We start from the raw sequence: 17,226 nt of genomic DNA, 5'->3' as shown, positions 1-17,226 counted from the left end.
GGTTCTCTTCGATCTGGATAATTTTACCGATATTCACGTATAGTAGAAAATCAATTTTTATTTACTTTTTGATAAATTAACATGACCGTCAAATCTCTAAATGAAATAATTTTGTTGTATCACCATTGTGAATGAATGACCGAACAATAACAGCATAAACACCGTTCAAATGAATATTCAAATGCTAGTCACTAAAGTTAATTGTTGATCAGCTGTTATTGTCAACTTCCGAAAAAATACGTTTTAAATATGTTTTATATACTTCAAATTTACTTTTGTAATTTTTAGCACTTGTATGTAAAATTTTCTGTTTAAAATCGTACCACTTTTGCGATCCAGTTTGTATATTTTGTGTCTAATTAAAGTTGAACTTTTCAAATCTTTGTTTAATTTTAATAACGTTATTTATATAAATTTTTGTAAATTGCATTCTTTATAAACTTTACTAGAAAGTTTTATTTGTTTATTAGTAATATAATAAAGTTATTTTATTCTAAACCTAAAAAGTGTATTTTCCGACAAAACGTTTTCATGTTTTACTCCATTTTTCTTCAAACATAACTGAGATAGAGGTTTGGGAACACTTTTAATCAATCTTTTAATTCAAAAACCATATGGAAACATAAAATTTACCCCTAGATTTGTACTCCAAGAATTTTATTACGTTTTAATTTCACAGAGAGAGCAGAAAACTGGGCTAAATTTTTCGCGAGCCGAAACTCGCTAACGAACCTCTCTTTCTGACCAATATTTATGTATTTTTCTTTCTTTTTTTAACTGTAGAATCATTTCCTGAGAGATTTCCGTGCACTATATATACAAAAAATATGATAAAATGTAATAAATATGATAAAACAGTTTTATGATACATAAAACTGTACTTACATACAAATATGTAATTTCGCTAGTTTTATTAGTTTCCATAAAAATTTGGTTGAAATGTTAGTGATTTTTCCAAAATTTTTAACTTTCTCCCCCTGTAGCGATATATACTACATATATATAATGTATTTTCATTACTGAGAATAGCCTGAGAATAGATGATGCGTTAAGTCCATAAGCCACGTGTGTTGCCTATCCCTAGTTTCCAGGAAAAGCAACCGTGAGAAAGAATGAAATGGAGCTGCAACGTATATTTCTTTATTCTTAATGTAATAGAAATTATTCGGTCTTTGTTCTGGACTCGTTTGATTCACATTGTCCTATTGAAGTCTTAAGTCTGGACATGTACAATGCATATCGTTCTATTAAAGTCTTAGACTCGTTCGATATTATAACGTCCTATTTTATAACTCATTGTCACGTACGTAAAAACAGTTAATTATTTACCATTACATGTATACTAATTGTAATAACATTAATTGTATAAATAAAGTTAGTTTTTTAAAAATGTAACTCGTTGAGTGTCACACTTAACTTGTTGCTATATCTATGAATTATGATTGCTATGATAGTCATAATTTTTATATTATGTACATTTATTTATCTACCTTTCTTAGCTTTGTCATAATTAAATCACATTTTGACGCGTTTCAGATGTATTCTATTTTCAAAACTCGCTATACTTCGAGTACAGAAAGTACATAGAGCTTCATTATTAACTTTTAATATTTTGCCATACTTTTTTTTTATTGTTATTATTGAATTATAATTTATCGTAATTTTTTTTACAATCAGAGGTTAATAATTATTAATAAATCAATATAGTTAAATAAAAAAAAGAATATTAAAAAAATGAGATAAAGTCTCCTTCATCCGTTCATTCGAACGGATGTGCCTTCCCCTTTTAAGATCCAAATATTTCATTAATTAAAATTTTATTTAGTCGTAACTCTGAAACCAATGAAAATAAGTATCGCTTATACTATATCATTCAAAATCTCTTAATGAGGGCTAATTACTGTAGTTAAGAAAATGCCAAAAATCCAACTGTTTTTGGATTTTGGGCTTTTATGGAGACTTTTGGTCCAATCGATTGCAATCAAAAGGGGAGATGCACAACAAGATGTTACAATAGTCCTAAATCCAAAATTTCAACATCCTACGGCTAATCGTTTTTGAGTTATGCGAGATACATACGCACATACGTACAGACGTCACGCCGAAACTACTCATAATGGATATTTCCGTTGAAATCAAAAAACCGTAATTTTTGCGATCATAATACTTCCTTTACTTCGTATAAGGAAGTAAAAATATATAATATTAACGGTTTTTTGAAGTTATAAGGAAACGTTTGTCATAAATTATGATACAAAATTACGCTTTCAAAAATATTAACACCGACAGTCATATAAAAATTTACTTCGCCTACTTCTGCCGAATTTTCATCCATCTGATCTTAATGGGTCTCCTGCATTTGTTAAATTGATGTTGTCGGTTCATACAATTGTATTTTATTGTTTTTAATGAATGTTTATGTAAAAAGTTTATAAATATATTTAGTTAACTTGCTACAACCTTTTACTAGAAGTTCTATGATTTTAAATTATTTGGATATTTCGACCTATTGATTCTATAAAAATTTTTGGAATATTATAGTTAAGTTTTAAATTTAGAAGTTTTGATGGGCATGAGAATAAGCTATTAAAAATTTAACGCAGATTTTACTTAGTTCTGTATAATCTGTCGGTCAAAAAGTTCTTAATTGGGCCTGTGAGAAAGTTCTATTACAGGTTATGGAACAAGCAGCTTTTAGAGAAGCCGGTCTGAAAAGTTAGTTTTAATAATTTCAGGGATGCAAAGTTAGGGACGTAAAGGTTTAGAAAGCAGGACAAAACAGAAAGGTCTGTAGAACTATTTGGTAGAAAGAATATCGCTTACGTCAATATGCACTGGGTTAGCTGTATGAAGTGAAAGTGTCGTTAACAATTATTTTCATTCAGTAGTTGCATTCTGCTTTGCGAAGTGGAAGGATCGTCGCTTATTATAAAAATAAGGTGAGTTTTATTCTTTATAAAAATAAAGTATGCTTTGTTAGAAAGTATATTTAGATTATAATAACCAATGAAATAATTAAATTACAGATAGTTCCAATTTACCAAAAAATAATTGTATTTTTCTGAATTTATTTATTTAAAATTAACTAAAAAAGAAAATAAAAATTTTCCAAGAAATATTATTACAATCTAATCTAATATAATATGCCTTTTTAATGATTAAATCTGCAATTTAATTTTTCTTATTAAAAAAATGAAATTTAGTTTGATAATACGATGATCTAAGATCTATATTTATATTGTTCAAATTAAAATTAGGAAAAATTTATAAAAAAATTGTCATAAACTGTATTTGAAATTAATGAATTATACTAAATTAATAAAATTTCGTATTAATGCAGCGTCGATTACTTAAAAACATACAAAACATAAAATTGTCATTAAATATCGATCATCATAAATGTCGATTTCCGTAGTGGAGTGGTAGCGTCTGGGCCTTTTATCCGGAGGTCCCGAGTTAAAATCCCGGTCAGGAATGGCATTTTTAAAACGCTACAAAATTTTTGTTTTATATTCTCATGCACAAAAATCCAGCTTATATGATGAATTAATCATCAAAAAATATAAATTAAGAGCAATTACTTTTACATTTGATTTATATTTTATAGGTTTAATCATTCAGAATATTAATTGTACTCTGAAATCATGATTTTTTTTTATATAGTTGTAATCATTTAGTTTAATGCAGGTTTTAATCCTATCGAAATTATTTTAATCTGGAATGTTTGTAACATATAACAATATTCAGTTATTTTAAGCAATATAAAAATATATTTGTGTGTATGACACATCTAATTATATTAACTTCTTACGGTTTTTCCTAAAGCTAATCGTTTTTGAGTTATGAAAGATACATACCTACATACGTACGTACGTATAGACGTCACGCCGAAACTACTTAAAATGGATTCAGGGATGGTCAAAATGGATATTTCCGCTGAAATCTGAAAACTGTAATTTTCGCGATCACAATACTTCCTTTACTTCGTACAAGGAAATAAAAATAAAAATATATAATGTTAGAGATTTTTGGAAGTTATAAGGCAAAGTTTGTCATAAACTATGATAAACAATTACGCTTTCAAAAATATTATCACTGACAGTCATATAAAAATTTTCTTCGCCTACTTCTGCCGAATTTTTCATCCATATGATCTTAATGGGTCTTCTGCATCTGTTAAATTGAAATAATTAATATAATTTATTATCTTAATATATCTTAAAACAATCTTAATATAATTCCTCATCTATCGTAGTCTTAATTAAACGATTATTTATTTGGATTCGTCCGAGTTAGCCAGAAACTAGTATCACTGAGCCTAGAGGTGAATTCTGAAAAGAACAATAGTTCTAGTAAAGTATTGTAATCTATGAAACGAGCTCCTTGATGATTCAAATAACTGGGTAAAACAAATTACTACATTCTACCCAGAACACATTAATAGGTATCAATTTATTTAGTTATATACATTCAGCAACAAGACTTTTAAGCGTATTTTCATGAAAAATACTTTCTATTTAATGAAATACTGGTACCTAAAAATTCCTGCGCGCACACATGAAAAATAAAACTGTCATTTTTTAATTTTATATTGTAGGTTAATGATTATATAAAAAAGATCTTTCATGGCCCAGTATGCAGCATTTTATTTAATTGACTTAACGATTTCCTCTACTGAATGGAAATAGTTTATACAATGGATTGTTTCCCACAGAAAAGTAAAATGAATTTTTTGCTTTGTACTATCTCTCCCGTCTTATTGGGATACATAGAATGACTACGAAGCATATAATGCAATTACTTACTCGAGATTACTGATTTTTGTTATACAACCATTTCTATGGTAAGTTGAACGAAGATGTCGCTCGTGATAAAGCTTATGAATTAGTCACACTATGTTTTATATATTTTTGAATTTTATACGGTAGTTTTCAACAGTATTTTCTATCCAATGGAAAGGGCAACAGAAAAAAAATTCGCTGTGCATTTTCTCAAATAAGCCGGACCAACGAGGCACTTTATTCTTGTGAATGGCTATATAATTTTTGAGAATGATTGATGTACTTGTCAGATTAAATTTAATCATCTTACGTTAAATAATAGTTAACTATACGACGATGTCGGACTGGATTACCAATTTTTTTCCACAAAAATTTGTTAACGATAATGTCTTTGATTTATCAAATTGAGTTTGGGGAAGATGAAGTCCTTAACTGAATTTCAATAAATAAACTTAAGGATAAATTAATCTATAACTTATTTTCAGTCAAATATAGTTGTAAATTTATTTTTTATTTAATATTCACCTAGGATTTGTGAAAAGTCAAGATATGAGTGAAAAAAAAAATTATGTTCATATTAAATCCCATTATTGAAAATTTTCAAACATGGATTTTACAATCTTGTAATATTGATCACTACTAACATTATCCAAAAGTTTTTAGAACCTGTTCCATAACTACGTATAATCTCATTAAAAATTTGGTATCTAGACATTAAACAATAAACAGGGAAAGAAATTCCATCAGTATATTAAGGGCATGGTCGAAGTGATAGCTGGATTGCTCCCTATTGACCTAGAAATAACTAAACGGAGAAGGTTACGCAGACACTGATTACTGCCGAAAAGAAACGTGTCAATTCGGATATTATGGAGAAGTTGATAGGAGTGTGGCAGGAGAGGTGGATCCATAATGCGAAAGGCAGGTGGACATATAGATTGATTGGGGACGTTGGTGGATAGGTCCGGAGAACCAATGGCTCAATGGATTTCAATTTAACGCAGTTTCTGTCAGGCCATGAGGGTTTAAAGCTTATTTGTTTAGATTTGGGTTCAATTATACGGATAGTTATCCTGTTTGTGGAATTGAAAAGACGTCTTATCATGTCTTTTTCCGGTGTTCCCGTTTTGAACTAGAGCGTGGCGAATTCTTGAACACGTTGGGCAGGAGGGATATTTTGTTACCTGAAGACTTCGAGTAGCCCGTATTCACCCACTATATTTCCTTCCTTGCCTTTTCCAATGCTTGCATTCCAATCTCCAACTATTATTAAATTTTCATCTCCTTTTACGTGTTTAATTGCTTCATCAATCTCTTCGTATACACACTCTACCTTATCATCATCATGGGAGCTTGTAGGCATATAGACGTTAACAATCGTTGTCGGTTTAGGTTTTGATTTTATCCTTATTACAATGATTCTATCGCTATGCGTCTTGAAATACTCCACTCTCCTCCCTATCTTCTTGTTCATCACGAAACCTACTACTGCCTGCCCATTATTTGACGCTGAATTAATTACTCTAAAATCACCTGACCAAAGGTCGTCTTCCTCTTCCCACCGAACCACACTAATTCCTACTATATCCACATTCACCCTATCCATTTCCTATCCATTTCAGTTTTCTATCCATTTCAGTTTTCTGGTGACCCCTTCCTTAGTAGTCCCCACCCGGAAATCCAAACGGGGGTTTATTTTACCTCTGGAATATTTTACCAAGGAAGGCGCCTCCATTATTGTATATGTGAAAATGCAGAGAGCCACATTTTCTTGGAAAAAAAAACAGCTGTAGTTTTCCATTGCGTTCAGCTGCGCAGTACTCAGAGGACTGAGTGATGTTGATATGGCCGTTTAAGTCATTGTGACTCACGCCCCTAACAACTACTGAAAGAGCTGCTGCCCTCTTTCAGGAATCATTCCTTAGTCTGGCTCTCAACAGATACCTCTCCGATATGGTTGCACCTTCGGTCCAGCTACTCTGTATCCCTGAGCACTCAAGCCCCCTCACCAACGGCAAGGTCTCATGATTCATAGAGGAGGTGACAGAATAAGCGTCAAAAAAAGGGTTTTTCGAGGTACCAGGAATTTCATTAAATTATTTGAAATTCCAGTAATTAAATGAAAATATACATTAAAAAAAAAAAAATAAATAAATAAAATTACAATAAAATATTTGTGATGCAATGTGTTGTTTACAAGATTTCTACGGATCCCGTGATTGTTAGATCAGCTGTAAAGTTTCATATTGGTTTTGATAAGCTTATAACTACTGAAATAATGCTAATTTATATTTTTACTCACCCAAATATACACGCGCGTGCGCGTTCGCGCACGCGCAAAGAGAGAGATATTAAATATATATATATATATATATATATATTCAGAATTTAATAATAATTCATTATATTTGAAAAAACTATTTATAATATTTATTAATTTGAGTGTGTTCATTAAACATTTTATAAACCACAAACACAATGTGAACATACAATAAAATGATTCATGTACAACTTACTAGGGATAATATTAATATATTCCTTTATCAAGAATTAATACATATACACATGTATTCTACTGGGATCAAATATTTTTACAGATATTTTACAACAAAAAAAAAAAACATTGAAAAAAATATTTCAGATAAAAAAAATCTGGTATTTGTTTATTATCACACCACCACTTTTTTCATTTTTTTTAATGCAACTATTCAGATTTCATGAGAAAGTTTATTTAAAGTGGAAAAAGTACATTTCTTAATTAAAAATAAAAATTACAACACTAGATTTTGTTGACTCCGTGTACTGACGAATCGCAACAATATCAACATAATTAACCAAACATAATCTACGCTCGCTTTACTACCTAACAAACATATTTTTTGTTTAATACATTGTAAGAGTAGTTTAATACGTTATTTTTTGACAAAGAAGCGGCATGAAAAAAGAGGTAGTGCGATAAGAAACAAGTACGAAATATCTTTCTAAAACTAATAACGTTATCTTAGGACATTGACTTTTAGCCTTACGGTTAAAAATAGTTATATAATCTTTTTCTTCCACAAATACCCATTAAAAAGTATTTAAAAACAAAAGTATTATCAGTTTTTATTTCAGTTTTTATCAGTTTTTAGTAAATAATTTCCCTTTATTAATCTTGTTTTAGTAATTTCATTATTACATTCTTAAAGATGATGTTACGGGTTATAAAAAAATACAGTTCAGATACGTTCTAAATATTATTAAATAAACTTATTCACTTATTTATTTGTTATATTTTAATACGTGCGTTTACGTAGTATTGATTTGTTATTTACATAAGCAAGAGATAAATATTAAAAATTAAAAAACACGATTGCCAAAAAAAAGACATTGCTGATAAATATTACTCTTTAATATAGGATAATTACTAATATAAGATAATTAAAGAGCGTGCGGTATGTATGTATGTATTATTTGTACAAAATATTTAAATGCAGTCGGTAGGCTCTGAATAGTAATTGTCCTATATTAAAGAGCTCTGAATATTAATTATTCTATGTTAAAGATACATACTTTTAATTTACAACAGATTTCTTAAGTGATTGAGTTCCTCGAGAGAATTTATTGTGCAGATCATACAGCATTTTTCTGGGATAACAACTAATGGCTGAACTCTCCAATTGTTTTAGGGGACTTAGGGCTACGTAGGCCTGACCTTTGGCAAAGATGTGAGAGCTCAGATCTAGGACAGCTCTATCTAGGGTAGTCCTTTGTAGTTTATGCACCGCCACAGCCCAGCACAATATTAGTGGCAGCGTACGCCGTTCCACTTTGCCCTGTTGGCCTAAAGTATCAAATTCGACAATAGAGTGGGCTCGATCCTAAATCCGATGCCCACAGCACTACTTTTAATCGTACTGTCATCAAACTCTACAAAGACCGTTTTTGGGGCTTGCCGGGCACAAGCTGGTCTCGGCGTAGCGCAGACCACTCGATTTTTCTGAGTATATCAGTTAATTTTCATTCTGGTTTCGTTCCATCGTGATTTTGTATTATACTAGCAAATACCTAGTTTGAATTTTTGAAAATCAGACTATTGTTCGCAGAGATATTATAAGAACATCCCAAAATAGCTCCCCAGGGGATCATGTCTTTTACCAGTTGATAGTGATTGGTCTACCCTTGCACGACATGCCCGCATCATCTCACCACTCTTGCATCACATGCGGTTCCCACGGGAAACCTATTATAATTAAATTATGTACAGATGTAAAAACATCTGTTTAGATGTTTTTACTAAACAAAATTTTCGAAATTTATGTAATATTATTTTATTTAACGTAAATTTAATTCTATTATTTTAGTAATATTATTCATTCGATTGATTTCAATCATTCAGTTCAAACCTAGCTAACACAATGAAGAGTCTCACACTTTGCAGTTCATTAATTCAATTCATTAAAGTTTGTGCTTCAACCGACAAATCACTATATGTACATATTTATGTAGCCTATGAAACTCCAGGTAACGTAAGGATTAAAACGCGGGCTCATACATCTAAATCGGTTTGGCAGTTGAGCTGCTACGGTGGAACAAATATACATACATACATACATACGGTACATACACCCTAAATGCATTATACTACTTTTTGGACAGTCGTGTAAAAAGTAACTTATCAAGACGAGAATGTTGGCTTTCAGATATGATCATTTTATTTTAACATTTATTTCGAAACAGAACACATTTTCAGTTTGTACTTATAATCTCGTCACTTGCCGTTAATAACGATTTTAAACTTATTTATGGTACTTATAGAAAATTCTCCTGTCTTGTGGAAAAAATACTAATTGAAAATGTTTGGTATTCAATAAAAACTGGCATCCGTTAAGGTTTATTTAAGATTAAGTTAGTTAAATAAGATAAGGATACGGTCCAAAATTTCAACAATGTTATCTAAGAAGTACCTCCGGGATCAACATCAGGTATTGCTTCAGAGGATGTGATGAATGAAAATTTTTTTCTTCAATTTCTATAATTTCTTTACAAAATATCCTTTTTTTCTTATCATTGTTAGAAACCAAACAGCGTAAGACAAAGGCTGTGTCGAATATGACAGACTCTTAGGACCTGCTAACAGGGCACACTTATCCTAGCAGTTACTAGTAGATTAAAAGTCTTTTAGAAAGAAAGTTATATTTTAAAAGTAAATAAGTCTTATTTCTATATTTCTCCGTTACTACATTCAGATTACTCACGTTTATTATGTTTTTTGAGCCCAGTATACGTAATAAATAATTTGTCTAGCTAATATGGGATAGGTTTAATTACAAGCTAACCTAAATTATCTTAGTTATTTTTATGTAATTTATGAGAGTATGAACATTAAATTCAAAACATGAATATAGGTAACATTTCTCTATCGATCAGACCAGTGGAAAAGGCCCCTAAGCATGCCTCAATTAATAACGTAAACATCGAGAGCCTCACTACTATTCCGAAATTTGTTTTTTTAAACAAAATAAAATTTAAAAACCATGTTTTTTCACTATTTTGGCTAAAGATCGTTGATTTTACAGAAATAATCATTTTTTGTGAAAAATGTAGAGCGGATAATTCTACACAAAAAGTCTGGACACATTCCAAACAGATCAAAAATAAACGAGCTAGCGCAATAAACAGTAGCGCTTTATATACTGTCTATGCGGATAAATATAAAGTAGCCGGCGGCAACGTTTCAACACATGGGCACGATAAATAAATAACTATAACTTTTTATCTACGATAGATAATGGAAAAGATCAAAATGTCATCGATAAATAACACCTAAAACAATAATTATTGGTAAATTCCAAAGAATTTGCTAATTTATATAAATAACATATTGTAGTAAAATGTTGTCAGGTAGAAGTGTTTTCAAATTTTTTTATCAGAGGTCTCCAAATAAAACCAAATCTAAAAAATCGAAAAACAACTGTGCGAATATATTCTTAAGGTGATTATTTATGAATGTAATAAGTTTTGTAGCAAAATTTGTTGACATTTTTTAAAATAGTAATTATAAAATCATTGTATTTCAAAAAAATCTCTTTCATCTCACCGGAAGGTGGAGGTAGATTTCACTGGTGTTAAGTAGAGAATAAAAAAGATTTCCCCCTTAAAATTAAGAAAAACTTGACATTTACTTAATACGACAATGGTTGCATGTGAAAAAAGTTTCACAAGTTTAGCATACGACAAGCCCCATAATCTTACAATTCCAGCAATATTTTGGTCATCCCTTACCATAAGGGTTGGTCACACCAAAAATTGTCTCAGACAAAAGTTTTAGGTAATGTTTAGATGACTAATGACCACTTTAAACTGATTCGAAATTGTGTATATTAAGGGAGGTATGAATTTTTTTGTCTTCGAAACCCCATTTTCCACCCCCTGGGCCAATGGTTGAAGATATAAAAAACTTTACTTAGATGAAGTTACTTACTTAGATAAGTTTTAGGTCCTTATCAAAAAAATAGTAGGAATTTTAAACGAATTCAATATTTTACTTAAGAAGAAAGTTATAGCGATATTTTGTTTTGTCGAAAAAGCCCCCCATTTCCACCCCCATCCACCAATTTTTCCCACTAACTAAGTCGACCGAGATTTTGGGTCGTTATATTTTATGTATCAATTTGAAAGTGATTGGCGCAAAATTATGGCAGTTATCGTGTCCACAAGAAAGTGAAATATATTATTATTATTATTTATTATTATTATATTATATAGCTATTTAAATCTTTTACAAGATGTATTTCAACTCTAGTTCGACAGGTAGGCCTTCAACAGTTCTCGCCATGCTTGTCTGTCCTGCGCCGTCCTCTGCCAGTTGGTTCCAGCCACCCTTCTAATGCCTGTGTCTGGTGGCCTTCCTCTTGGCTTTTGTCGCTATCTTGGACTCCACTCAAGGACCGCCTTTGCCCACCTTCCATCACATCTTCTCGCGATGTGCCCTGTCCATTGTCATTTCAGAGTCTTTACTGTTTCTATTATGTCATGCACTCTCGTTATGGCTCTTATGTCTTCCGCTCTTTTCCGGTCCCTCCTTGTATAGTCTAGCAATAACCTTTCCACGCCTCTTTGTGCTGTCCGAAGCTTTCCTTTCACAAACTTATTTAAAGTCCAAGTCTCGCATCCGTAGGTGAGTACTGGAAGAACACACTGATCAAACACGGTCTTTTTCAAGATCACTGGCATGTTAGATTTGATCAGTGTTGAATATCTTCCAAATGATTTCCAGCCCATCCTGATTTTATATATATAAATGCATATATAAACTTTTGAACTGACGGTGGTTTTTGGGTGTAGGGGATGTGAAACGCAAAGATATGTCGAAATTTTCCGGTAGTCGAATCATGGTACCCATTACAATAGTTAGCTTTCTTATGAAATCTATCTAAAAACGAATTTTGTAACTTTCACTATGTACAAAAATCAATCATAAATTACTAAAATTTTACAAAATCAAATATTAAACAATAGCAATATTTAGGGAAAATATTTACATTTAGATGCTAATCTCAGTTTTACGTGAGTTTAAAAAATAAATTTTTATTTTTGATACAGTTTTTTGAGCGTAATATATGTAATATATGTCAATGCGTACCAAACTTATTAACGTAAGTTTGGTACGTTTTGTAAAAAGAACATAATTTCTTATGTTAATAAGATGTTAAAAAAAAGAGTTTTATGTTAAGTTTGGTAAAGTTACCTAGAAATATGTACTTTATTGAATGTTAACCTTCAGTTTTTTTTTTTTTAAAAATAAAAAAAAAATTGTTTAGATAAAAAAAAACTTTTAACAGATCATTCTCACGTTTATGAACGTGAGAAGAAAATGAAAATGTTACTAGAAGTTTTTGTGTAAAACTTTCCGTTCTACAACTTTTATTTAATACATTTTTCGACAAATTCAATATTTAACTTGTTACAACCGAAAAACGTGTTACTACATACAACACGTTTACATCGATATAGAGTGGACCATTTTACTACATCTACCCAGATATCTTAAATTTTTTATTGACATGGTTTCTCGACTTTTAGAAAGTTAACTGAAGCATGCTTAGGAACTATTTCTACCTGGTCTGATCGACAGGAAATATTGCCGCTATAGTCATGTTTTTAATTTAATGTTCTTACTCTATTTAGTCCATAATCTATGTTATTACTATTGTCTGTGAATTACTATTGTCTTTCTTATGTTAACTACGTGACGCAGGTGGGTGGGTTCGTCTATAATTTCTATCATTACTTCCTTGTTTTCACTGAATAATATTAAATAAACAAACAAAAGTTTTTATTCCGATCGGTACGTAATAATACGCCGGCCTCCGTGACGCGAGTGGAGCGTCTCAGCCTTTCATCCGGAGGTCCCGGGTTCGAATCCCGGTCAGGCATGGCATTTTCACACACGCTGTAAATCATTCATCTCATCCTCTGAAATAATACCTTATGGTGGTCCCGGAGGTTAAACAAAAAACAAAAAATAGTACGTAATAATAAATTATACAGATCACGTCAGGAATGAGTAGATATGTTACGTGATGGATAAAAAAAGATCTGCTCAAACGTTTCTCTGGATGGATTGCAGTAAACCGTAGTAAAACCTTGATTACATTAGGATTACAGAATACACAATTAATTACAAGATTGAAAATAGGTATGATAAAAATGTATATTAATTATTTAAAATACAAACAAATTAAGTAATGTTAAGGCACATGAAGAAGCTAAATAAAAAAAAAACTTATGTGTACACCATATTACTTCCTTGTACACCTCATATACATATTTTTTTGTTGATATTACTGAATTATTATTCATCCTAAAAATGTTTTTACAATCAGAGGTTAATAATTATTAATAAATCAATATATTTAAACTAAAAAAAGTAGCTGAAGTATGATTCAAACCGATGTGCCTTCCCCTTATGAGATCCAAAAATTTCATTAATTAAAATTTCATTTGGCTTTAATTCTGGAATCAATGAAAATAAGTACCACTTATGATATATCGTTGGAAAAAACTCAATGAGAACTTATTACTACAGTTAAGAAAAAGTCCAAAAACTTCTTTTTTTGGATTTTGGGCGTTTTTGGACCCTTTTGGTTCAGTGGATTGCAATCAAAAAGGGAGGTGCACAACTAGATGTTATAACAATGCTAAATCTAAAATTTCAACATCCTATGGCTAATCATTTTCATGCGAGACACATGCGTACATAGGTATGTACAGATTTCACGCCGAAACTAGTCAAAATGTATTCAGGGATGGTAAAAATGGATATCTCCGTTGAAATCTGAAAACAGAAATTTTTCGCGATTACAATACGTCCTTGTTCGAAGTACAAGGCAGTAAAAATGATATCAAATAATAAACAATTCTGAAGTCGATAATGAAAATGATTTTGTACATATTTACGAAGACGATGAACGATTTAAATAAATTTCTTTTTTTTCTTTTTTCTTTTAATTATTATTTTTCCAAAATTCATTGACACGTTAATATTGTTTCTCTAAAGTATAATTTTTTAATTACAATTTAAATAAATACGGTAAAGGTGTTTTGAATGGTTTATAAGATTTTAAATTCGACTTTTCCAAGAAAAGTATGATATTACTTTCGGTCGCATGGTGGGAGTAGGGGATGGAAATTAATTTTCTTTATGTTTAGAGGTATGAGGAGTACGAATATACCATTTACTTAAACTGGGGATTCCTTATATATATATATATATATATATATATATATATATATATATATATATAGAGAGAGAGAGAGAGAGAGAGATAGGCTTATGTAATAACATTTTTTAGTTCGAAAATCTCCAAAACTATTAATCAATTTCATTGAAACTTGAATATGCTGTAGTATTTTAGGTGAAGTTGAGCATGTGGAAATTTTATGAAGATTTATTGAGTCGTTCTTGAGTTAAGACAATTTAATTTTTCGTCAATTTAATGTCGAAAAAATTTGAGGTTAAGTTGGATGTGTAGTGTGAGTTTTTCATGTGCACCTAAGGAGCGTGTCACAGTGGTGAGTGAGTTGAAACTTTATGCTTGCGTGTAGGGTCGACTGGTAAATCGAACGTATGTAATGAGTTGTACTGAGAAAATCAGTGTGTGTCTGACTACGAAATAGTGACGCGGTCGGAAACGAAAAGTCGGTCTTCTTGCGAAGAACTGCGTAAACGTATTTTTGGATGTAATGATTTAGTAATTTCATTACTAAATTATATTTCGTTTTAAATTTATAATTGGATCACAATAAAAGTATGAAAGCATTCTTGTGTAAAAAAAAAAGAAAAACAATGAAGTATGGTATCATCTTATAAGAATTCTAAACAATAAAAGGAATGAAACGGGAAAATAAAGGAACACATAATCTCTGTATAAATAATTGAAAAAATAAGAAAGAAAATAAAACTACTTCAAACCAAATTGTCAACGTAAAATAACAAATATATAATTTTTAAAAATTTCAATTTTTAGAAGTTGGCGCTATTTAAAAAAAAACCTTTTTGGTAACTATTTACAAATCCTTAATTTATCGTCAAACACAAATTAAAAATTTTAACAAGAATAGTACGAGTAATACAAATCAATTGTTTGCATAAGTGGTTTTGTTTTCATAAAACCAAAAAATTATATTTTTTAGTTTTATTTTTTCAAATGGTCATCAAAATAGCTGCCCATTTGAGATAGAGCTGTTTGCAAAAAGCAATAAGACAGAAAAATAAGTTTTGATAAAAATAAGACAAGGAATGCAGAGAAACGTCATAAAGACTACTAATGAACAGTGAACTAAGGTTCCTAAAATTAACGAATGATATATATAATTTTTTTTCGAGTGAGAATGTTTTCAGTAACAAAATGACATTTGTAATGTAAATCTATTTTCCTCTCACAAATTACGTTGAGGTAAAACTAAACCACATCTACAAAAATTAAAATCGGGGATTTCCTCAACAAAAAAAATAAAAATACATAGGGTACGAATTGAAAGCGTTGTTCACTTTATTGCAATCGACTCCAAAAACTGAACTTGATACTGTGTTTAGATGTATTGATTTATATCCAAACTTTTTAAGGATTAAGAAGGTACGTTTAATAAATTCACAACCTATTCACGGTTCAGTTGGTCCAGATTCATGATAAAGTGAATGACCAATAATTGATAAATATTAGAAGTATATATATATATATATATATATATATATAGAATGTTCAAAAAGTGACGCAACCTTATGAGAAAATGAGTAAGTTACAACAGTTGTTGAAAGTGGCCTCCATTATGCGATTCTTATAATTGAACACAACGTTTCATGCTCTTAAATACATATTATAACATTTGTAGAGGAAATGCAGCCACACATTTTTCAATTTCGCTCTGCGATTCGGGAATGGTGTGAGAATGAGTTTCGTAAGCAGCATATTTAAGGTATTTCCACAAGAAAAAGTCAGGAGGGCTTAAATCAGGAGACCGAGGAGGCCGCAACCTCTTCCAAATCATTTATCCATGAAAACACTGATACAAGAAAGTCATAGATAACATTGTTGGCTGTACGAGCCGTAGCATTTTCCTGCTAAAACTACGTATACTCTAGCCGGTCTGCAGGTAGTGTAGTCAAACCTACCGGATTGGTATAGTGGTGAACTTGTCATCACAAATCAGCTGATTTCGAAGTCGAGAGTTCTAAGGTTCAAATCTTAGTAAAATCAGTTACTTTTATACGGATTTGAATACTAGATCATAGATACCGGTGTTCTTTGGTGGTTGGGTTTCAATTAATCACATATCTCAGGAACGGTCGACCTGAGACTGTACAAGACTACACTTCACTTACATTTATACATGCCATCCTCATTCATCCTCTGAATACCTTACGGTGGTTCAGGAGCCTAAACAGAAAAATAAAGAAGAAAAGGTATAGTGTTTACAAATTTTTACCATTTGTGTATAGCGAACTGTTCATTATGCCATGAAGATTCGCTCACGTGACATCGCACACCAAACACCCACTTTTTGTCCGTACAGACGGGACTCGTGCAGCTGATGTGGATTTTCCGTAGAGCAAATTCTGTGCACTCACTTGATCAGCAAGGTGGAACCATGCTTCGTCAGTCTAAAGCCAATCGTCGAGTTCCCAATCTGGCGTTAGAGATGACATGAACCACTGACAGAAAGCTACACGTTTTCCTGTGTCTGCAGATAAAAACTCGTGAACAACTCGAATTCTGTGCGAATACATCTTTAAACACTTGCGCAATACTGTGGGCACTGCTGTTGGAGAGACATCCTGTCTCTCGTAAGCAGCATATCCTAGCCTATCCTAGGCTAGATTGGTTTCGCACAGATTTTTGACTAACAGAATATGCAGCTTGCACGCCGATCAACGTTTATAGTGTTAGCACTTTCAGTTGAT

General features: G+C 31.1%; 1 protein-coding gene across 1 annotated transcript in view; it reads left to right on the top strand.

Moving 5' to 3' along the window:
• The first annotated feature begins 2,741 nt into the window (after positions 1-2,741).
• Positions 2,742-17,226, top strand: part of LOC142317921 (uncharacterized) — a 91,320-nt gene continuing 76,835 nt past the window's right edge. Inside the window, exon 1 of the mRNA XM_075354460.1 lies at positions 2,742-2,939. The gene's annotated coding sequence lies outside the window, so the exon portion shown is untranslated. The remainder of the gene's footprint in view (positions 2,940-17,226) is intronic.

The sequence above is a fragment of the Lycorma delicatula genome, chromosome 1, assembly GCF_047948215.1.
Source record: "Lycorma delicatula isolate Av1 chromosome 1, ASM4794821v1, whole genome shotgun sequence".
NCBI classification, from domain to species: Eukaryota; Metazoa; Arthropoda; class Insecta; order Hemiptera; family Fulgoridae; genus Lycorma; species Lycorma delicatula.
This window is presented reverse-complemented; position numbering and strand designations above follow the sequence as displayed.